Here is a 21,646-nt window from a genome sequence, read left to right as displayed (position 1 = left end):
GGTTGCCACACTGGCTGCACCCTCTGCCTAGCCCAGGGCTGTGGGCTGGTCTGCAAAGAGCTCAGTCTGGGCCCTGGCGGACTGTGGTTACTGCTAAATGAGGCTATGGCCTGGACACACACCCAGGACCTTACATCCTCTGACCGGGCCTTCTGTGCCTCCAGACAGGCCTTCCCCATGGACAGTCCCACACCCACAGTCTTTTCAAACCCTGCGGTGGCTCCACCCTAGGAGCAACGGCTGAGCTCTTTACCTGCCACCTGGGCTCTCTGAGGCCTGACCTCTCCCCACTCACCTCTCATCAGGCCCTCCTCACTCCGTGAACACTCCAGCCATGGCTCCAGTGGAAGCTGCTCATTCCAGCCGGGGCTGCCCCCAGCTTGCTGCACATTCCAGGCCTTGCAGTTTCTACACCACCACCTCCACCTCCAGGCAGACACCCCTCCAAGTGCCCCCAGTCCCTGCACTCCCTGTCACCTGGATGCCTGACCCCTGCACACATCTGTGTCTCTACCCACAAGAGTGTGAGGGAGGGTTCCCTGAGGAGTGGCCATGTCAGCACAGGGCCCAATGCAGATGACCTGTAAAGCGTTTGTTGAATGAGTGGTATTTGTCTTTCTGTAAAAGCGGAAGCCAAAAAAAGACACCATAACAGCTCAAAGCCTGGTGTGAGTCAAAGGTTCGAGGCTTGCTTGCCCCCTCCATTGGCACAAAATGCCTGTCAGCCAAGAAACTTCTTAGGGAGGTGGTGGGATTCTTTGGTCCCTCTGCCAGAGCTGGGACCCTTGGAGATGACCTCACTAGACAGTGGGGTGGCAGGGCAGGAAGGGCTCCAGTAGGTGAGAAGGTGACTTTCCAACCAGAAAAGTTCTGGCTAACAGGCCTGTGTGGAGCAAGTAGGCTCAAGAATGTCAGGGAGGCAGGGCACGGGGTGGCTCATGCCAAGGCAGGCAGATCACTTGAGGTCAGGAGTTTGAGACCAGCCTGGCCAACATGGCAAACCCCATCTCTGCTAAAACTACAAAATTAGCCAGGAGTGATGGCATGCCTTTAATCCCAGCTACTTGGGAGGCTGAGGCATGAGAATCGCTTGAACCTGGGAGGCGGAGATCGCGCCACTGCACTCCAGCCAGCCTGGGTGACAGAGTGAGACCCTGCCTCAAAAAAAGGAAAAAAAAAAAAAAAAAGAATGTCAGGGCACAGAGGCCAGAGTATGCAGGACCACCCTAGGGGGGCAGGAGGGCTGCATGTGCCTCTCCCCAGAGTTTGCCGAAAGGAAAGGGGTGTGTGTGTTGGGGGGTGGGCGGGGGGCTTGGGGTCAAGGAGAGGGGGTTGTCTGTCTGCCTGCTGAGCCAGGAGGTGGGATATTGGAACCATCAGGCCTGAAGACCACTCCTCCAGGCATCTCTGAGCGGCTGAGGGGTCCCTGAGTAGATGGTGTGATCTAAATATTTAGGCCCCCTCGCTCTTCTCTTTCCACTCTGGGAGGACCCAAGCCTCCACAGATGCAGGGCTATGATGGATACCATGTGCTTGACAGCGCTGGAGAAGAGGCCTGGACCTGGCCAAGCAGGGGAACTTGGAGCAGAGGGGAAGGGGCAGGCAGACAGGGAGGAAGGGAGAGGGTGGTCTTCCTCTACACACACCCTTATTTATACTGTTCTTCCTGCAGGCAGCCCCGCATGGGGCAAGGGGTGACACACAGAGAGAGAAGGGCCTACGGGTTCCCAAGGTGCCCCGGGTCCAGGGTGCTGTGATGCAAAGAGGAGAGGGCGAGTGGGGTGGAATGGAAGGAGGGGAGAGAGCTGGCAGCTGAGGTGAGAGCAGGGCGGGGCCAGGGGAGAATGAAAACCCAGCCTGTTGGTGGTTTCTTCTTTTTTTCTTAAGAGCCACAAGCTGAGATCAAAGGTGATATTTTTACAGCAACTGAAATAGAAAACCACTGGGCGCACAGTGGGAGGTGAGCAGCCGGCACACAGGCCCCTTTATGCAGCCTGTGGCCACAGCAAGCACGCTGCCCTCTGCCATGGGGTGTGGGGGACAGTGTGGTGGGGATCTTCCCAATTCAGGTTCAAAGAAGATGTGAAGGGGATGAGCCACAACCCTCGGTGCTGGGAGAGGAGAGAGAGAGCCATGAAGGATCACTAGTCCAACATCCTTTCTGCTCCGTGCATTCACTCACCTGCTCACTCACCGGATCATGTATGGAACTAGCTGGCCCCGGCATACCAGGAGCCATACCCAGGCCCACCACAGCAGTGGGTCTCCGAGTGTGGGCCCCGCACCAGCAGCTTCAGCGTGACCTGGAACATGCTAGAAATGCACATTCTCAGGCCCCATCCTAGACTTACTCCTCCAGTGGGCCCAGCCCTCAGATTTTAACAAACTCTCCATGTGACTCTGAACAGTTAGTTGGAGAATCACTGTGCTGTGTGACCTCAGTTTCCACATTGCTACTTCGGGGAAAACAACACGTGTCTCACAAGGTCGAGCCCAGTGTTAGCTAACACACGTGCTAGATGCGTCCCCTGTGCCAGGCATCCTTCTAATCCCTTTATAACGCACCTAACTCTACACCAACTCTGAGATAGGAACTAATATTATCCTCATTTATTTCCTCAGATGAGGAAATGCAGGCACAGAGAGGCACAGTAACTTGGCCAGGGTCACACAGCTAGTAGGTAACAGAGCTTTGGAATCCACGCTTTTTAAAGCTCCCCGACAAAAAGCCTCCGGCAGTGAGTCTGACTCCCAGAATGTGTTCTGGGCATGGCTGAGAATGTGATGATGGCAGTTAGCATTACTTCACCTGAACTTGCGATGATGATCCCCATTTTGTAGATGTGAAATCTGCTGCCTTGTCAAGATCAGGGAGTGAGTCAGCTGCAGAGGCATCCTGAGTGTCTGAAACCCATGTGGCCACAGGCCCTCACCATTCACAAAGCTTGGAGATCACAATATACCATTCTGGTCTTCTAGAAACATCCCAGCGCGTTGCAGGTGGAGTGTGGGCTCTGACAGAGGTGGGCTGGAACCCTAGTTTGGCCACTCAGGGGCTGTGTAACCTTGAGCAAATCATCTCCCCTCTCTGAGCCTCTGTGTCCTCCTGTGAAGTGCTTGGTGACAGTCCTCACCTCAGGAACTTTGTGGGGTTCCCGTGAGGGTTGGAGAAGATGACATTTGTACCCAGCCCAGAGTGTGCATGATTGGCTATCAGAAAGCAGCTTGTCCCTCTCTCTTCCCCCTTCCTGCTGCTACCTTGGTGGAAACACCAGCTCAGGACCCAGAAAAGTCCTGGGAGAAGAAGAACTAAGTTCCCAAGTGATGGAAATGCATCTGTCCTCCAGCTTGTCTGTCCTTTTCTGGATCTTGAAACGGCTGCCCTGGCTGGGGTTTGGGGGTTAAACACTGGCACCTGCTGTGCCCAGTGCAAGTCAGGAGTGGGGTAACCTGTGAAGGGAGGGGAGGTGTCCTCTCTGAGCCATCCCCACTGGCCAGGCATCCTAAATCAGCCAAAGCATCTGAGCATCTGCCTGCTGCAAGACCGAGTTTGGCCCCAGCATCTGAAGCTCATTAGCAGCCTGCTCTCCAGGGGCTGACCCTGCTTGGCGAGAATTACCCCAGACAGAGCCGCAGAGCAAACGAAGACCAGGTGGGGTGTGGCCATGAGGGGTAGGGGGATGTATGGTCTCCCAGAGGCTCTGGGGACCCCCAGACAGCAGGGGAGGCTGGAGAAACAGCCACAGACTCACTGGCTGTGCAAAGGGGCAGCTTCCTTTTTGGGCCTCAGTTCCCCAATGTGTGCATCCCTGGAGGAGGGGCAAGCAAGGCACTCACTGGAGGCCTTCCAGCCCTGACATTCAGGGGTCCCAGCCGACCTTTAATTCCTGGCCTTTGAGGTCAAGCCCAGTGCTGGTGGGAAGTGAAGGATGGGTGGCGGGAGCAGGGGATAATTCAGGGGTGGGAAGCCATGACCCCTTCCTCAGGCCTGGAGAGCAGAGGAAGATCAGAAAGTGATACCACAGCTCAGAACAGGAAGCTAGGTGCTCCCTCAGTGCCCATGAGTGACAGAGATGGTGGTGTGGGTCCGAGGTAAGAGAGTGGGTAGGAGCCGAGCCTGCCTTCCGAAGACAGGGGCCCGCCGGGCGGATGGGCCAGGACGGAGTCCTTCTCCCTCTCTGCACTCACGCCTCCACCCTGCTGTCCAGTTAGGGCACAGCTAACTTTCACTGAGCAGTTTTTATTGTCCACTGCTTTTATGCCAGGCGCTGTGCCAAGCACTGCACATGTATTGAAATAATTTAGCCCTTTCACTGGGCGGCAGGTCTCAGCCTGGAGTCTGGCCCTTACCTGGAAGCTCCTGACATTGACCTTTCTCTGGACACCTAGAAAGGTCTGACAGGCTGGCCCTAACCATGTCACTCAAGATGATGCCTCCTCACAACACTTAGCACTGACACTGGGCACTTTGCCTTTCTACTGACAGGAATGCTCTTGTCCCCTCCTCAGTCTCCTTCCGTCCTGGGAGCCAGGGCTCTGGGATCTGAGCAAAGGCGTGAGGAATGCTAGTCGAAAGGTGCTTCATGCAGACCTTGGTGAAGCCTGAAGAATGATCTTCACCCATGCAGGGGGCTCTCTGTGGGGAATGGGACAGGCACGGGTCTCAGACAATCTCCCTGACCTTCCAGATAGCGCTGGACCTACACACAGCCACGGTGGGCTTCTCTGAACCTTGGCTTTTCTCGGGACCTCATGGCTTGGTTGCTGCATTCTTTCATTAGACAGGTTAACATCATGAAAAGGCCGGACGGCTGTTTCCTGAGCCAGGGAGCCCTGTGATTCATTTACCTCTCACAGGGCAACATTATTACCGGCATTTCTAAGAAAGGCCCGGAGAGACGGGGGTATCTCATCAAATTCACACAGTCTGTCAGAGCTGAGACAATCCTGGATGCCCAGACCCTGCCTAATTAAACAGTTTATCCCTTTCAAATATGAAATATTAATTATATAAACATAGAATAATTATAACATACAGATAAGCAAAAGTCAAAGTCAAAATAAGTATGCTTTTGGTTTTTCAGAGAAACTTCCACTGCTTTTCCCCATCCCCCCACCTCCCCAAACCACACCCCCTGCAATCCCAGACATGATCAATATCTCTCCTCCCTTTGCCAACACTTGCTCCCTAAGGAGTACGCCTTGACAGCCGATCCTGGAAGACAGCCTTAGACCGGATTCTGGAAAGGCCTGGCGTCTCTTCCGGAACAGCAGAGCTTCCGCCAAATGGAACTGTTTAAGTGCAGGCTATTGTAGAAAATACTCCCAGCCAGGAATCTAGAGACTGCATCCAGCACTGTCTAGGCTGTGGATTGGCTGTGTGACCTTGGACCAGTCCCTGCCCCTCTCTGAGCCTTCGTGTTTTCAACTGTAAAATGAAGACTTAGACTTGATCAAGTGGCTTCCTCACAGCCATTCTCAGACTGACAGCTTCTCTTGGGCAAGAGCCATGCCTTCTCCTCTTTAGCAGACCATAGAATTTAGAAATCAGAGGACAGCGTTCAAGGCAAAGTCCATCACTCCCGGACTGTGTATGTGACCATGGGCAGGGCACCACACTACTCTGACCCTCTGCTCCCCACGGGAAGACATGGACCAGAGTGCTCGCCCTATGGTCTGCCACAGACCCTGTGAGCGGTGGACGTTGAAGACCTTTGGGACAATAGAGCAAGGTGCTCCACTGGGCTATCAGCCTGCCCCCTACCTGCCCAGTGCCTGGCTCCATCCTGGCTCTGGAGATCTGGGCCCAGGCTTGTCAACGGAGCCACCATCTGCCCCTGGTGCTTACAGAGCTCTAGAAACAGGAGTGTGGACCCTGTGCCCAGCCCGCCGTATAAAGTGTCAGTAACGCTGCCCAGAGGCCTCGGGGCCCATGACATCATGGACAGCAGTTTCCACGTTGGAGCTCACAGAGCTAAGTCCATTTGAAAAAATAGCACTGCCTTTTTTCTTTCTTTCTTTTTCCATTTTGGCTAAGGCATGGAAAGTGAAAGCTGCTGAATTACTGCAGGAAGAAGTAAAGGCTGGATTCTGAAACTAGCTCTGGTTTCTGGGCCCTAAAATCAATGGCAGAAACTGGAAGCCTAGCCCCTGCTTCCTCATGCCCACCTTGCTTGCGCTTCAGGCTCCCCTGACAGGACCAAGGTCAAGGAAGACCATAGCCTGCCTCTAGTTCCCAGATGGACCTCATCTTGCCATCTAAAAAACAGGCATAATAGCCATTCCCCTGATCATTGCTGGTAAGAATCAAATGCAACGATAGCCATCCCATCCATCCATTCATTCATTCATTCATTCATCCAGTGTTTACAACACACCTTCTATATAGCAGGCACTATTCTAGGAGCTGGAGTAGAGCAGAAAGCAAAGCAGTCAAAACCCCTGCCTGCATGGAGCTGCCATGGTGGGGAAGACAGACAATCACCAGGTAAAGAAGGAAAGGATGCAGGACACACTATGGAGGAAAACAACATGCATGGGGGCTGGGGGATAGAGAGTGCCAGTGGGGAGGCACAGGGTCTATTTGCAGTGATTTTTGTTTTTTGGGATTTGGGGGTTTTTGTTTTGTTTTGTTTTTGGAGACAGGATCTCTGTCTGTCACCCGAGCTAGGGTGCAGTGCTGCGATCATGGCTCACGGCAGCCTCAACCTTCTGGGCTCAAGCAATCCTCCTATCCAGGCCTCCCAAAGTGCTGGAATTACAGGCATGAGCCTCTGCGCCCAGCCTGTTGGCAGTTTTAAATAGAGTGGTCAGGGCAGGCCTCACTGAGAAGGGGGCCCTTGAGAGGACACTGGAGAGGTGAGGAGGAAGCCCGGGGTCATCTGGGGGAAGGGTGTTCTTAGCCCTGGAAGGACTCTGGCTTCATAGAAGCAGGGCACAGAGTGTAAGTGTTCCCTCCATGTGTCTCCTGCTCCTCACAACCCTCGGCTCCATTCTAGGAATGGCACGCTCTGGACTTTAAGGGCACAGTTACAGATGGTATGGTCACTTCTTACCTGGGAGAGGCCTTTGACCGCCCCCTCTTACATGTCAGGCCCCAGAGCATGCTGAGGGTGCCAGAGAGAACTCAGACCTGTGGCCTGACTGTAGCAGGTGGGGCATCAGGAGGCCTGGGCTCTAGCCTGGCTCTGCCATTGGTGATGTGACATTAACAAGGCACTGCCCCTCCCTAGGCCTCAGTTTCTCTGTTTTTAAAATGGGATAATTGGTGGTTGCCAGGGGCTGAGGGAAGGGGACAGGGGGACATGACTGCTACTAGATATGTGGTTTCTTATGCGGTGATGACAATGTTCTGGGATGGGGTAGTAAGATGATTGCGCAACTTTGCAAATATGCTAAAGTGAATTGTACACTTAAAAATTTTTAAAGAAAAAGATGGTGGTTGGACAAGATGACCTCTAATGGGAGGAACATTAATTTTTTGTGTGCCTACAACACCCCAGGGTCTGGATTCAGCACTTGCATATCTCATGATCTCTAGGAGTCCTTCCTGTTCTGAATTTCTGTGACCCACCATGGTGATATTCAACATTGTAGTCACTCATCAAGCTCAGCCTAAGCTTGATTCAGGTCCACAGCTAGGCTGGGGAAGAGAAGGGGGTGTAGTCCCTCCCTGAAGGGGCTCAGTGTCTGTAGAAGAAATCAGAAGTGTGAATTGTGCCCAAGAGGTTTTTTGTTTTTTTAGGACTAGCTCCTTCCTTTCCTTTCCTTGTATAGGAAAACAAAACAAAAATACCAGGGCGGGTGGGCCACGGTGGCTCACACTTATAATCCCAGCACTTTGGGAGGCCAAGGCGGGCAGATCACCTGAGGTCAGGAGTTTAAGACCAGCCTGGCCAACATGGCAAAACCCTGTCTCTACTAAAAATACAAAAATTAGTCGGGCGTGGTGGTAGGCACCTGTAATCCCAGCTACTTGGGAGGCTGAGGCAGGAGAATCGCTTGAACTGGGGCGGCAGAGGTGGCAGTGAGCCGAGATCCACTCCAGCCTGGGAAACAGAGTGAGACTCCATCTCAAAAAAAAAAAAAAAAGAAAAGAAAACAATTCCCAGGGTGGGCACACACCTCTGTGGCCATGCATGGGGCCTGGGAGTTGGTTTATTCATGTGTGCTTCGGGGCCTTTGGGCTGGGTGTGCAGGATGCAGCAGTGGACAAGCCAGACCCAGTCTGCCATTAAGGAGTGAGGCCGACTTTGAAACAATCAAGCACACAATTAAGAATTTATTTCATTATTGCGATCAGTGCCACGAAGGGAAAGCTCACAGTGTCTTGAATAGCTTGAGAGAACACTGGCCCTGCTGGAGGAGCTTTGAGGGTGTTGTAGGAACGATGAAGGGGTATGGAGACGTGTGGAGATGACATAGACAGGTATTCCAGATAATGGGAGGCCCCCAAGGGTTGGCTGAGGCCTGGCAGTGAAGGTGGAGGGCAGAGAGCCTGGGAGGCTGCCCCAGAAACAAGCTGGGCCTGGTCAAGCAGGGCCTTAGAAGTTAGGCCCATACATACCCATGTACGCCTGTTGTCCCCTCACACTTTTACGTGTCCCAGATGAAACAGTAAACTATACAGCCACCCTACTTGCAGGCCATGTGACGGAGTTTGTCCTAAGAACAACCCGCATTCCAGGAAGGCCTGGTCATCGCTGCCTGCGTCCTGGCCTCTGGGCCTGCCGCTCTGCACGGCCAGCAGCAAGGGCCTGCCAGCCCGGTGGCCGCAGCAGTTACTTGAGCCAGATGATGGGCCTGCTTGGCAGTTCCTGGCCATCCAACCCCGCGGTCCTCTTCCCAGGCAGACCCTGCTCCCCCCACGCCAGTTTCCCCCACCAGTATCTTGAGGTGAGAGCTTTTCCACCATGTCTCAGGCCAAGCATGGTTCTTGGCTCCAGGTTCGGTGAGCCAGTTTCCGGCAGTCCCCGCCCTCAGCTGCTCCCTGAGGACCTGCTCCAGGCCTCAGCTGGGCCAGGGCCTCACACTCTTTCAACTCTTGTTTTTCATTTCTGCCTCTCTTGATTGTCCTCTGTGTGACTGTCCCTCTGCTGGGCCTCCCTGTATCTCACCCCCCTCCTCTTTCTCGCTCTTCTCTAGGATAACTTGGCATTATAGAAGAGCATGTGCTTCAGGACAGATGGAACTGGGTTCAAATTCCAGCCCTGTCACCTGCTGGCTGTGTGAGCTTGGGCAAATGTGTCCTCCCATCTGACTCAGGCTCCTGTCCTGTGGAATGGGGATGAACCTCATAACTCCTGTTTCTCTGGGTGATTGGAAGCTGAGATGAAGTCCACAAAGTGCCTTCTGGCAAACAGGAGGTGCCCAATAAATGGGCTTCCTCTTACCTTCCTCAGGCACTGTCTTCTCCTTGACCTGCACATCTCACTCACTCACACACAAAACAAGAAACAAAAGACCCCAGCTAGCCCCCAACTACCTCCCGGCCCCAGACTTGACGCAGCCAACAGCGTCCCTGCAGCGTGCTCCCGGCCACCCCGCTGCAAGGGTGAGGGAGGCTCGTACCTGGAGGACCTGGCTGGCCTCTGTACTATGAGGCTCTCCAGGGGGACGTGGGAGGTGTCTTCGGAGCTGTGACTCAGGTGCCAGAGTCTTGTTTTTTCACCAAATGCAGGACAGGAGAGGCAACCTGTCAACACCACCCCTAGCCTGCAGGCTCCTCACTGTGTCCCCATGTCACATCCCTGCACTTTCCAGCCTCCAGCTCTTACCAGTGCCCTTGACCCCATCTGGAATACCCTTCTTCTCCCCGCTGTCCCCCGCCCCCAAGCCTAGGCCTCACACCAGCTCTGGGGCTTAGACATGACAGAGGAGGAAACTGAGCCTCAAGGACATTCTGATGTTGGTGTTTTTTATGAGAATGTGTTCTGTGTGATATATTGTGTCACTTCTTAAAAGGCAAAATGAAACAGGTTGCCTGGGTTACAGTGGATCTGGAATGGAAACAAAGGTCTGCAGGACTCCAAATGTCTCATTCATCCTCTTCCCTCTGCCACACCCCTTACATGGTTGTGACTACATGGACCCTACTGTAACTTACTTCCTAAATATCACTTAACAAGTAATTGTGTCAATAAACCCATACATCTATGGCCAATTGACTTTTATTTTTCTTTAAAGAAGCAGGGTCTTGTTCTGTTGCCCAGGCTGAATGCAGTAGCATGATCACTGCTCACTGCAGCCTCAATCTCCTGGGCTCAAGTGATCCTCCCACCTCAGCCTCCCTAGTAGCTGGAACCACAGGTGCACACCACCATGTTCAGCTAATTTTCTTTTTTTTAATTTTGTAGAGACAGGGGTCTCACTATGTTGCCCAGGCTTGTTTCAGACCCCCTAATCTCAAGCAATCTTCTCATCTTGGCCTCCCAAATTGCTGGGATTATAGACATGAGCCACCACGCCTAGCCTGGTCAATTGATTTTTGACAAGAGTGCCAAGACATTCAATGGAGAAATGATAGGGGTTTTTTTTGGTTTTTTTTTTTTTTTTTAACAAATGATGCTGTTCCAGCTAAAACTAGAAAATCCTTACGAGAAAACATAGATGTAAATCCTTGTGACCTTGAAGTAGACAATGGTTTTTTCTATATGGTGCCAAAAGCACAAGCAACCAAATGAAAAAATAGAGAAACTGAACTTCATCAAAATTAAAAACGTTGTGTTTCAAAGGATATTTTCAAGCAAGTGAAAGAACAACCCACAGAATGGGAGGAAATACTTGCACATGAAGTATCTGGTACGGGTCTAGTATTCTAGTAACCGGAATACATAAAGAACTCTTTGCAACTCAGCAAGAAAAGGACAAATAACTTAATTTTTTAAGTGGGCAAAATATTTGAACAGGTATTTCTCCAAAGAAGATATACAAATAACCAATAAGCACATAAAAAGATACTCCACAACATTAGTCACTGGGGAAATGCAAATCAAAACCACCATACGATATGCTATTCACACTTACCAGGATGGTTATAATAAAAAATACCAAATTAACAAGTGTTATCAAGAATACAGAAAAACTGGAACTCTCATAATGTAAAATAGGATAGCCACACCTGGGCGCAGTGGCTCATGCCTGTAATCCCAGCACTTTGGGAGGCTGAGCCGGGTGGATCATGTGAGGTCGGGAGTTCGAGACCAGCCTGGCCAACATGGCGAAACCCCGTCTCTACTAAAAATACAAAAAATTGGGCCAGGTGCAGTGGCTTACGCCTGTAATCCCAGCACTTTGGGAGGCCGAGGCGGCAGATCATGTGAGGTCAGGGGTTTGAGATGAGCCTGGCCAACATGGGGAAACCCAGTCTCTACTAAAAATACAAAAAAAATTAGCCCGGCGTGGTGACAGGCGCCTGTAATCCCAGCTACTCGGGAGGCTGAGGTAGGAGAATCGCTCAAATCCAGGAGCTGGATGTTGCAGTGAGCCGAGATCGCGCCATTGCACTCAACCCAGCCTGGGCGACAGAGCGAGACTCTGTCTCAAAACAAAAACAAAAACAAACCCAAAAAAATTTAGCCAGGCATTGTGGCAGGCACCTATAATCCCAGCTACTCAGGAGGCTGAGGCAGGAGAATCACTTTAACCCAGGAGGCAGAAGTTGCAGTGAGCCGAGATTGTGCCATTGCACTGCAGCCTGGGCAACAAGAGTGAAACTCCATCTCAAAAAAAAAAAAAAAGATAAAGCCAGTTTGACAGTTCCCTTAAAGTCATATAGTTACCATATGATCCAGCAATTCCATCCCTAGGTACATACACAAGAGAACCGAAAGCATGTATTTCATACCAACACTTGGCACGTGAATGTTCATAGAAGCATTATTTGTAATCGCCAAAAAGTAGAAACAACCCAAATGTCCCTCAACTGATGAACGAGTCAACAAAATGTGTATATCCATACAATAAAATATTAACCAACCATACAAAGAAATGAAGGAGTACGATACATGCTACAACATAGATAAACATGAAAATGAACTTGAACTGTCCAGAATAGGAAAATCCATAGAGACAAAAAGAATTAGCAGTTTCTAGGGGCTGGAGTGGTGGGTGGAATGAAGAGTGACTACTAATGGGTATTGGATTGATTTTTGGGGTGATGGATGAAAATGTCCTGAAATTAGAAAGTAGTGATGATTGTGCAACTTTGTGAATATACTAAAAACCACTGAACAGCACACTGTAACAAGGTGAATGTGTGGTAAAGAAGTTATATCTCAAATTTTTTTCCTTTCCAACTTACAGGTTCAAGGGGTACGTGTACAGATTTGTTATATGGGTAAATTGCATGTTGTGGGAGTTTGGCATATAGATAATTTTGTCACCCAGGTAATCAGCGTAATGTCCGATAGGGAGTTTTTCAGTCCTTACCCTCCTCTCCCAATCCACCTTCAGACAGGCCCCCATGTCTATTGTTCTCTTCCTTGTGTCCATGTGTACTCAATGTCTAGCTCCCACCTAAAAGTGAGAACATGCAGTATTTAGTTTCCTGTTCCTGCATTAATTCACTTAACATTGTGGCCTCCAGTCCCAACCACGTTGCTGGAAAGGCCATGATCTCGTTTTTTATAGCTGCATAGTATTCCATGGTGTATATGTACCACATTTTCTTTATCCAATCCACTGTTGATGGGCATCTAGATTGATTCCAAAGCTTTGCTATTGTGAATAGGGCTGCAATGAACATACATGTGCCTGTGTCTTTATGGCAGAATAATTTATATTCCTCTGGGTATGTAACCAGTAATGGGATTGCTGGGTCAAAAGGTAGTTCTATTTAAGTTTTTTGAGACTGCTTTCCACAGTGGCTCAACTAGTTTACATTCTCACTAGCAGTGTATACACATAACGTTTTCTCCACAATCTCACCAGCATCTGTTGTTTCTGATTTTTAATAATAGCCATTCTGACTGGTATGAGATGGTATCTTATTGTGGTTTTGTTTTGCATTTCTCTAATGATTAGTGATGTTGAACATTTTTCATTGCTTTTTGGCCACATGTATATCTTCTTTTAAGAAGTGTCTGTTCATGTCTTTTGCTCATTTTTTTAACTTTAATTTTTATTTAATAATTTTAACTTAATTATTAATTTTAAAAAATTGAGATGAGGTCTCACCATGTTGCCCATGCTGGCCTCAAACTCCTCAGCTCAAGTGATACCTCCTACCTTGGCTTCTCAAAGTGCTGGGATTACAGGCATAAGCCACCATGCCGAGCCTTTTGCTCATTTTTAAATGGGGTTGTTTTTTGCTTGTTGATCAGTTTGAGTTTCTTATAGATTCTGGATATTAGACCTTTGTCAGATGCATAGTTTGCAAATATCAAGTTTTTTTTAAAGGTACTTGTGTGGATCTGGAGAGAATCTTGCAGAACACTGAGCCCAGTGTTCTCCTGCTCCTGCTTCAACATGCCTCCATGTTAAAGATGGGGAAACTATAGCCCAGAGAGGGGAAAGTTCACACAGCATGTCTGAGACAGACCAGGGACTGGAACCACAGCTATTGCCACCCTGCTCTTCTCTGCCTAGACTGTTAAGTCTTGGAGGACAGGAACCTTTATTAATTTTGTACTCCCTGTAACAACAGCACAGGACTCAGCACATTGTGGTGGAAATAGGATTGCTCTAATTGCAAGAGAGTAGATAGAGACCCTATTCTGATGATCCTAAGGAAACATGGATTCACTGGCACCATAATGGGGAAGGACAGTGTGTGCTCAGGGACTCAAATGGCACCCCATCTCCACCCCACTCCCTGTTTCTTCTCTTCCTTCTTCACTCCCCTTGTCTTTCTCTCATGGCAGGGAGTACAGGGTAGGAAGCTCTGGGAATCATACCTTTGGAATTTGCATTCCAAGCTGGGGCTGACTCCTTTCTCCCAGAACCCATTTATGCATCCCAGGGAAATGGCTCTATTTGGTTCAGTTGGGTCATATACTCTTCCTGGGCCAATTATGTGGCTGGGAAGATGGAATTCTCCACAAGGCCAGGCCTTCTATCAGGGGACTGGGCTCTGTGCCTGAGAGCCCCATCAGAACCTCATAAAGTGGGGGGATGGCAGGGAGGGGTGTTGTTACCATTAGAAGTGAAAGAGAGGTTGGGCAGGCAAAAACTCAACTGCCCCCTCCCATAAGCACTCAGGCCATTGTGGGAATGATCCACTAGCCAGGGGAAAAGGCAGTCATGGTGTTTGGATGCAGAGTGGCCTAGGGTTCAAGACCCAACTTTTTCACTTTCTGGCTGTGCGCAGGTGGGCAAGGGACCTCCCAGAGCCTCATTTTTCTGGACTGCAAAGTGAAAACAAAAATCACAGCCTATAGAGTTGTAAATATTTGAGATAAGGGCAATAGAGTGATAGCCCAGAGCCTAGCGCATAGTAGGAGGTTGTGGTAAGGGTGGTCATTGTCATTGTTATTGATGCTTTGGGTGGGTCGATGTTTAGCTTCAAGTCAGAAGCTGAGGATTCTGAGAAAATGCTTCAGACAGTGGGAGCTTCTCAAGGCCCAGACCCCTGCACCAGGGTTAAGGGGAATGGCAGTGAGAGAGATGACTCCTCCCGGGTAAGGATTATAGAAGATGTCATATCTGTGGAGCATGAGAGGGGACTTGACCCCTAGGAGTCCTGAACTCAGGGTCAGCCCAGCACTGCCCCAACCTGCTGGTTGACCCTGGCCTGGTGACTTGCCCTCTCTGAGCTCAATGATCCCTGAACCAGTGACAGCTCTGCATGACTGCTCAGGATTCCTGCTCATCTAAGGCTGCTAGGAAGTCAACAGTCTCACCTCCCACACTCCCTGTTTTTTAAAGGGATCGAGCAGCCCTTACCACAGAGTTGAACATCTGCCCTTCTCAAGGCCCTGTGCTGGGCTTGAGGACTCAGGTGACTCCGACCCAGCCTGCCCTCAAGGGCCTGCAGCCTGGCTAGGTGAATCAACATGGCGCTCTGAACAAGGATAGCTCAGGCACTGACTCCCTGTGTGACCCTGAGCAAGTCACCACCTCTCCCTGGAGCTCTCGTTTTCCCATCTGTAAGAGAACGGGTTAAACATGAGGATGAGAGCCTACAGCCCCAAAGAGGTGGATAGAGAGCCCACCCCCATACCTCAGCCTCAGCTCAGAGTCTAGTGACATCATCCACAACCCTCTCCCGTTTCCCTGGCAACTGGGGTGCTGGCCGAGGCTCCCCAGGGGCCCAGACCGTCTGGATTTCCTTGCACATAACTATACCTCATTCACATTTTCACAATTAAATTGTCAGTTTGGGTTAAGTGTTGTCTGCTGATGGCTGTCAACCTCTCTCTGGCTCTCCTCACTCTTCACCCAGAGCAGGTAAGTGAGAACGTCCTGCCTGACCCTCAGTGCCATGGAACGGGACTAGGATGTTAGTGGGAGGCAGGAGAACTGGGTTCCAGGGTAGCTCTGCCATGCACTTGCTGTGTGGTCTTGGGTAAGTCACTTGCCCTCTCTGGGCCTAGGTCTCCCCATCTTAACAACAGAGCTAATCACCTTTGCCCAGCCTCCCTCTCAAGCCAGTGGCAAGGCTCAAAGGAGCCTGCCCATAACTGTGGCAGGGCTTAGAAAACTGGAAAGCTCAGCTTGAGGTCTGGGATGGTTAATAAAATGAGCAAACGGACCTTGAGAGGGACTTCTCTGAATCCCCACCAAACTACCAGAGGTAGTTCCCTCTGGTCTACCCTGCATCCTTCTGGCTACAGATCTAGCCCAGGTCTTCTCCCTCTCACAGTCTGTTCCTGGATTGAAAAGGACAGAAAAAGTGCTCTTCCCCACAGGGCTTGGCACTGAAGATGCAGAGCAGAGGTGCTAGACCAGAGGACTAAGGGCCCTGCTTCCCACAACAGGTGTGCCCATGCAGGTGGCTCAGCTGCTGCCTCAGTGGCCAGGCTGTCCCTCCCCTCCACTAGCCCAAATCATTCCTGCTCCTACCCCAACTTTCCCCTCATAGGCTTCCAGGAGCTCCATCTCCCTTCACCTCCCCATCTAACCCCAGACCTGCCCCAGACTTGAATCCCAAACCTGACCTTACCCCTTCCCACTTCAGACCTCCTCCATGTCTCTCTTGGCAAAGCCCAAGCTCCCTAGCCCAGCACTGATGGCCCTCCATGGCATGGGCCTGGCTTCCTCTCCCGTTATTCTCCCTCCTGTTGCTCTTCATGCCAGCAGCACCGAACCACCCACTTACCCTTCTCTGAAAGCAAACTTCTTCTTGTCTTTGCTTACACTGTTCCCCTGCTGGGAACACCCTCCCCCTTCCCCGGCCACCTGATAATTCCTCTCCCACCTGCACATTATTTATATAGACATGCATGCTAAGTACAGATGAGCTCTCCATCTGGAACTGTTTACGTACCTGGCAGAAAAGGAACTAACCTTTATCAAGGACCGATTACGTGCTGAGCATTTTACATACATCATCTCTCCTTTAAGCCCCACAGCAACCCAGGCAGTAAATTTCACTCCTCCTATTTTTCAGGTGAGAAAACTGAGGCTCAGAGACATGAAGTGTCTTTTCCAAGGCCAAACAGAAGTTGCTTTCCAGTTGCAACCCCAAACTGTGTGATCCAGAGCCCATGCTTGTTTTAGGGCCAGGTGGAAGCACTTCCCTTAGGGTTATATCTGTGTCCGGGGACAAAATGTACATAAAAATACTTGTTATTAAGTGAGGTTGTGCTGCTTTGTAATGCTAGGGACCATTGTGATGTGCCTAAGGCTATCCTATATAAGAGGGGACCCCAGGAAGACAGCCAGGACCCCTGGGGGAATCACAGGTCTCTGCTCTAGATGGAGGAGGATCTTCTCCAAGACAGAGCCATTCATAATGTAAGACACCGTCCTGGAAGGAGTGAGCTTCCATCCCTGGCAACTTTGGAGCAATTACTGTTTGTCAGCCCTGGTGCAGTACTGAGGACATAGCAGTGCATGACAGAGCTATCACTGGCCACATGCTGCCCCAGATCAGTGGAGACATTGCAGGGCCTCTGCTGGCCAGCACCTCGGGGTTATGAGAGGGGGTGGCCCAACGGTAAGATTCTAAGCTTCTGAAATGACATTAGACAAATACTTGCATATATATATATTTAGCTTTTTCACTCTTTAAGCCTGGCTGCTTCTTGTCTCTATTGCTACATAACAAGCCATGTCAAGATTTAGTAGCTTAAAGCCATAATTGACTCTCCTGCTTCTGTGGGCTGACCCAGCAGCTCTGCTGACCTTGTTGGGCTCGCTCGCGTGGCTGCATTTGACTGATGGGCCAGCCGATACAGCAAGGCCTCTCTCTGCCCCAGCCTGGGCTTCTGACCTTGCAGCTGGGCTGGGCCCCAACAGGGTGAAGGCAGAAGCTGCAAGTCCTGGGCAGCAGAACACAGGCCACATCTACTAGTCAAGCAAGCCATGAGGTCAGCCCAGATGGAGGGGTGGGGACAGAGCCTTTGCTTTTGCATGGAGTCACATTCCAAAGAGTCTTTATGTTCTGGGATGGGAGGAATTGGTGCTACTAAAAAGCTGCCTCACTGGTCTGCTCAGAAAGACTTCAGAACCAGTGACAAATAACTGCATGGCTTATGCCTGGATGTCAGGAGACCTGATATCTGTCTCCTGCACCACTAACCAAGTGATGTGCAACCCTTCTCTCAGCGTCAGTTTCTCTATGTGTACAGTGGGGGCACTGAGCATGGTAGGTCTCTGCCCCTGTGTGTGTGTGTGATGGGGTGAAACTCAGACAATGCCCCCTCTCTTCTCCCAGGTGCAGAGAGGCTGAGTTGTACACATATCAGAGAAGCATAGGCCCAAACATAGAAGAAACTGCCATCCTGACACAAACGCCCCTGTGGCCCACTGCTTCCTATGCCTCCTCTTCTGGTGACAGGCACTGCATCCGGCCATGCCCAGAGCCAGTTTCCTGTGGCAATAACAGATGTCCATCAAAGGGAGAGCGCGTGACTCAAACAAGGCCAATCAGCCACCTTCCCTGGGACTGATTCAGAGGCCCAAGGAGACAGAGGTCTCATTTGACTGGAATTTCTAACTGGGGCTGTTGGCGGCTGCATCTCAATGGGGAGAAATGAGGCCCGGGTGAGTTCAAAGAGAGCAGGAAGAAGCAGAAGTGAGTTTGAGACAGCACAGCATCTCCAGGGGCCCAGCACCAGCCCTGAGCCCTCCTGAGTGCAGTAGGGCCACCAGCCACCCCAGTTTCTGCTGCAGGAACCAGTCAGTTTCTCTGGTGTTGAAGCTGGTTGGGGTTGGGTTTCTTCTCTCCTGGAGCTGAAAGAGGCCTGAGAAACACATACATTGTCTCCTGAGCAGCCACCAGCATGATTAAACAACTAAGAGTTGAAAGCAGGCTTTCAGACGTGACGCCCTCAGTAGACATGACGCCCTCAGTAGACATGACGGGTGGCATTTTGTTATGTGCACCCAGGAAAGACACCTCCCATCTCTCCATGGTGCCCCCAGGCCTGCTCCCTGAGCCCTGTAAAATAACAATACCTCCCCTGAGGTAACTGAAGGGGAGGAGGAAGACATACCCTACCCTGGGCAGTGGGCAGAGGTTCCAGTAACCCACAGACCCGGGGTTTGCAGCCAGGCCCACTCACTGACAGAGAGATCTTGTATGAATTACCTGACAGACCTGGCCCAGTGTGCTCATCTGCAGAGCAATGCCTGTCTCATGCATAGGCACAGAAACTGCCTGGCACACAGTAAGTGCTTGTTCAACCAATATGACTTCTTACAACATTATTTCTCAATAACATCGAGAAGGAGTGGTTTCGTGGCTTTCTGTTTTGCAGATGAGGAAACTAAGGATCCCAGAGGCTGAGTGACTTCCCCGGAGTCCCTCAGTGGGTAAGCGGAGGAGGTGAGTCTGACAGCCAGGCCCAGGTGCTCTGATGACAGGCCTGCTGCTGTTTGGTTCCCTTACCCCACCCTTGCCTGGAAGATCTGGCCTCACAGGGCATGCCAGAAACAGCTGGGCTCGGCTACTCTGCTCAGACCCCCTGTTCATGTGTCTTCTCAGAAAGGCCTTTCTAAAAGCGCCCTGATGGTGGAAGCAGTACGCTTTAGTCTCATTGTAACCAATGAGAAATGGGAAATGGTGATGACGGCCTCTGCCCTGCCCTGCCCTCCCCCGAGATGTGTCCAGGACCAGGATGAGGGATCTTAAAAAATGGTTCTGGCAAGCGCAGTGCCTCACGCCTGTAATCCCAGCACTTTGGGAGGTCAAGGTGGGTGGATCGCCTGAGGTCAGGAGTTTGAGACCAGCCTGGCCAACATGGTGAAACCCCTGTCTCTACTAAAAATACAAAAATTAGCCAGGCGTGGTGGTGGGCACCTGTAGTCCCAGCTACTTGGAAGGCTGAAGCACGAGAATCGCTTGAACCCAAAAGGTGGAGGTTGCAGTGAGCTGAGACTGCACCATTGCACTCCAGCCTGGGCAACAAGAGCGAAACTCTGTCTCAAAAAAAAAAAAATGGTTCCGGGAAGCCAGCATCTGCCAAGTGGCCTGGGGCCGGGAGAGGGAGAGTACCTGTGGTCTTCCTTCATTCACATTCATAGCTCGTCCTATGGCACAGGTTGGTTTGGTGGTGAGAAGAGCATGGCCCAGGGAGTGCTGGTTCCAGGCTAGAAAGAGTCATCTACGGAGCAGGTCCAAACCCAACCAGGAGCCTGGGACCCATGATTCCAGCCCATGCCAGCTGCCCCTAACCAACCTGCAGACATGGGAGGGAGAGGCGTGTGCTTGTGGATGATGCCACAGAGGCTGTACAGCAAAAGTGGAGCAAAACACTGTCGCTCTTTTTTTTTTTTTTTTTTTTTTGAGATGAGTCTTTCTCTGTCACCCAGACTAGAGTGCAGTGGTACCATCTTGGCTCACTGCAACCTCTGCTACCCAGGTTCAAGCAATTCTCCTGCTTCAGCCTCCCAAGCAGCTGGGATTACAGGTGCCTGCCACCACACCTGGCTAATTTTTGTATTTTTAGTAGAGATGGGGTTTCGCCATGTTGGCCAGGCTGGTCTTCAACTCCTGACCTCAAGTGATCCACCCACCTCGGCCTCTCAAAGTGCTGGGATTACAGGGGTGAGCCACCACACCTAGCTGTCACTCTCTTTTGATTCCCTTGGTGAAGCAATAGCGGTGAGCTGAGCGGTGCCCAACCACATCCCCCCTTCACACACCGCAAAGTCGTGGCCCAGGGTGCGTGATCTTGACCCTTCTCCTTACTGGCTGGTTTCGGCTTTCTCTGGACCAGCCTTCATTGTTGTGGGAGGGATAAAGTGCTGAGGTCTGAGTAGGGGTAGTGGGCTTAGGGAAAACAGAGAAGGCTTTGGGGGGACATCTGGGGTTGTGGTCACACAGCATTCTGGGGTCAGGAGCCCCAAGATGTGTGGGTTCTAGAGCTGAAAAGGCCCTTAGAGGTTCAACCGTTCACTTATAGATGGGTGACTGGGGCTCCGACAAAGCAAAAAAACTACCTGCCATCACACAGCAAACTAGTGACGGGGCTCAGGACTGCAAGCAGTTTTCCTGCACCCCCATCTGGTGCCCCTGGAAACAGGTGACTGCCCCCCACCATCTCCACCAAGGCTTTGGCCTCAAGGGAAGGAAGCTGAAGTGGGCAGAGGGGTCACTCGAGGTCAGCATGGCGAACGGAACTTTGTCCGCCCTTACCTCCATGTCCTTTCAGCCTGGGTGCTTCCCTGGGCAGGGTGGGTGCAGGACGGGGGTGGGGGGAAAGGGGTGTGCCCCTGGCCAATGGCAGTCAGGCAGGGGCTGAGAAGCCAGCTGACAGGAAGCCCCCAGCATGTCTGGGTGATCAGATCACCAGAATCGCCTGGGCTGATTGAGAAGAAAAATATATTCACATCCACGTCCACAGCAGCAGCAGCCAGGGGCATGGGGCCTCATCCTCTCTGAAGAGGAGCCTGCAGCCCAGGTGGCCAGCACAAGCCAGATACACAGTGGCCCTTGAGGAGGACTGGACAGAGGGAAGTAGAAGAGACAGCAAGGGGGTAGGTCAGTTGGTTCTAAAGATGAAAACAAAATTCTTCTCAAGTACTGCCTATTATGCAAATGGGGAGACTTGGGTGCAGGGAGGGGCAGACCCTCACCCCAAGTCTCCCTTGATTTTCAATGCAAGCTTTTGGCAACACTTTCTCATAGCCCTTCCCCCTACTCCCAACCCCAGGCAGGTTTCCAGCCCTAGCTGATGCCTGGGTCCTGATCCACAGGACACAGCTGAGTAGCTGGCAGGCGGCAGGAGGGGGCAGGGCTGAGCTTCAGGAGTATGGGATGTTCTCCTGGTTTCCTTCAACTCCCCACAAGATAATGGAAAGTCACTATCCTTCCCCCATGTGTTCACTGGGAGCTACCAGCCATAGTGGACTCTGAGCCAGAGATCTGGGTTCATATGTCAGCTCCCTTTTGAGCCTCAGCTTCCACATCTGTGAAAAGGGAATACTCATCCTGATCTTGGAGAAGTAGAGGATTCCATGGGATTGTATTATTCCCATTTTGTGGGTGAGAAAACTAAGTCTTGGGGAATTGAAGCAACTTGCTCAAGATTACACAGCT

This window comes from Pongo pygmaeus, chromosome 9 (assembly GCF_028885625.2).
Source record: "Pongo pygmaeus isolate AG05252 chromosome 9, NHGRI_mPonPyg2-v2.0_pri, whole genome shotgun sequence".
NCBI classification, from domain to species: Eukaryota; Metazoa; Chordata; class Mammalia; order Primates; family Hominidae; genus Pongo; species Pongo pygmaeus.
Note: the sequence above shows the minus strand (reverse complement) of the source record.